Source organism: Trichosurus vulpecula, chromosome 8 (assembly GCF_011100635.1).
Source record: "Trichosurus vulpecula isolate mTriVul1 chromosome 8, mTriVul1.pri, whole genome shotgun sequence".
NCBI classification, from domain to species: Eukaryota; Metazoa; Chordata; class Mammalia; order Diprotodontia; family Phalangeridae; genus Trichosurus; species Trichosurus vulpecula.
The window spans coordinates 147,442,954-147,445,445 of record NC_050580.1 but is presented as its reverse complement, the minus strand read 5'-3'; the positions used below and the strand labels follow the sequence as shown (position 1 = coordinate 147,445,445).

Genomic DNA, 2,492 nt, shown 5'->3' with positions numbered 1-2,492 from the left:
TTCTACTGCCTAACTACCATGGATAATAGAAAGCCTGCGTTAAGGGCAAGGATGACAATAGGCCTGCAATAGCTTTTCTGATTATAGTAAGCATGCTTAGAAAGAGTGGTATACAACATCGAAGGAAGGACAAACTAGCATTGATTTACATAATTTCATACAAGCAGAAGATCTAGGTGGAAATATTTGGGTGGTTTTATTTCATTTCTAATTCAGCTTCTAGTCTTAGCCTCTATTCCCTGCAGAAAACTCATGACTGTTCCTTACATTTTAAGAGGCTCATTTTGCTCAATTACCTGTTATGAAAGGAAAACTGACATCCTGAAATGCCAGAATTCCAGGAAGATTTATTTCTGGAAATTGCATTAGGTTATATATACACAGTCTCCACTGTTATCAAGGGGGTTACTAATCTTCTCTCCTTTCATACCACAGAGGGCACCTAGGTGGCACAGTGGATAGGCTTGGAACTGATCTTCTTGAGTTCAAATCTGGCCTCTTAACTAGCTGTGTCACCACCGGCAAGTCACTTAACCCCGTTTACTTGTTTCCTCATTTGTAAAATGAGCTGGAGAAGGAAATGGCAAACCACTCTAGTATCTATGCAAGAAAACCCCAAATGGGGCTGTGAAGAGTCTGAAACGACTGAACAACAACATAGTCTCCAAATTGTATATGTTTTATAAAACGGGTTCCTCATGCCACCTATTGGATTTTATATGAACTTCATGTCCTAACTGGTGTATTTCTCAAATACTAGGATCATAGGATTATAGACTTAGAGCTGGAAAGGACCATAAAGGTAATTTAACCCAATCTTCTTGTTTTAGATATGAGGAAACTAAAACCCAAAGATGTTAGGTGACTTACCAAAGGTCACACAAGTAGTAAGTGGCAGAGCTAGAATCTGAACTCCAGTTTTCTGACTCCAAATGCAGCACTCATTCTACTGTACCTTTCCTCTTTTCCTGTAGAGACAATATGGCAGTGTGGATAGAGGGCTGGCCTTGTAGTCAGTAAGGTTTGTTTCAACTCCTGCCTCTGACATATACTAGCTGTATGGCCATAAGCAAGTCATTTAATCTCTACGAGTTGCAGATGGGTTAGAGTTTCTATATTAGGAGCTCCCTACATCACGAAAAGTTACAGAGGCAGGCTCCTTATTCCCTCAGGTATGCTATATCCATCCAAACTGAACTGCAAGTTTTTTCCTGATCTTACCCTGCCATCTAGCAAGGGAAGCAATGACTATAGTACAGCTTCATCGAGAAAGAGCCAGGAGGGGGGCGGAGCCAAGATGGCAGCTGGAAAGCAGGGACTTGCATGAGCTCCCACCCAGATCCCTCTAAACACCTATAAAAATGACTCTGAACAAATTCTAGAACTGCAGAACCCATGAAATAGCAGAGAGAAGCAGGGCTCCAGCCCAGGACACCCTAGATGGTCACAGGGTAAGGTCTATCACATGGACCTGGGAGAAGAGCGGAGCAGAGCCCAGTGTGGGCTGCACAGATCAACCAGACCCGGAGCCGGGGGGAATAGGCCCTAGTGCCCTGAATCAGTGAGCTGTGGCAGTTACCAAACTTCTCAACCCACAAACACCAGACAACAGAGAAGGTTGGTGGGAAAAGCTGCTGGGACAGAGTGAAAGGAGTTTGTGGTTGGGCCACCACCCCAGAGGCAGCAGAGGTGGTGCAGCTACAGAACTACAGTTGCAGTTGCTTCCAGCCCCAGGCCCGCCTGGTGGGAGGAATTAAGTGGCAGATCTGACTGGGAGTGCACAGCCTGCTTAGATCTGAGTCCAGTCCAGGTTGGCGGTTCTTGGGGGAGGAGTAGAACTGGTGTGGCAAAGCTTGCTGTGTACCTCTGAAAACAAAAGCACAGCCCCTCAAGCTTGGGACAAAGTACAAGCAGTCATACCCTGACAAAAAAACTCAAGGGTCAAGTAAGTTGGCTGGGAACATGGCCAGGCAGCGAAAACGCACTCAGATTCAGACTCAGACTTTGGAATCTTTCTTTGGTGACAAAGAAGACCAAAACATACAGACAGAAGAAGTCAACAAAGTCAAAGAGCCTACATCAAAAGCCTCCAAGAAAAACATGAACTGGTCTCAGGCCATGGAAGAGCTCAAAAAGGATTTGGAAAAAGCAAGTTAGAGAAGTAGAGGAAAAATTGGGAAGAGAAATGAGAGTGATGCAAGAAAACCATGAAAAACAAGTCAATGACTGGCTAAAGGAGACCCAAAAAAATACTGAAGAAATTAATACTTTAAAAAATAGACTAACTCAAATGGCAAAAGAACTCCAAAAAGCCAATGAGGAGAAGAATGCCTTGAAAGGCAGAATTAGCCAAATGGAAAAGGAGGTTCAAAAGACCACTGAAGAAAATACTATCTTAAAAATGAGATTGGAGCAAGTGGAAGCTAGTGACTTGGTGAGAAATCAGGATATTATCAAACAGAACCAAAAGAATGAAAAAATGGAAGACAATG

At 43.5% G+C, this 2,492-nt stretch overlaps 1 pseudogene; it reads right to left on the bottom strand.

Annotated features, from left to right (window-relative positions):
- Nucleotides 1–323: 323 nt before the first annotated feature.
- LOC118830404 lies at nt 324–435 on the bottom strand (annotated as a pseudogene).
- Nucleotides 436–2,492: the final 2,057 nt, after the last annotated feature.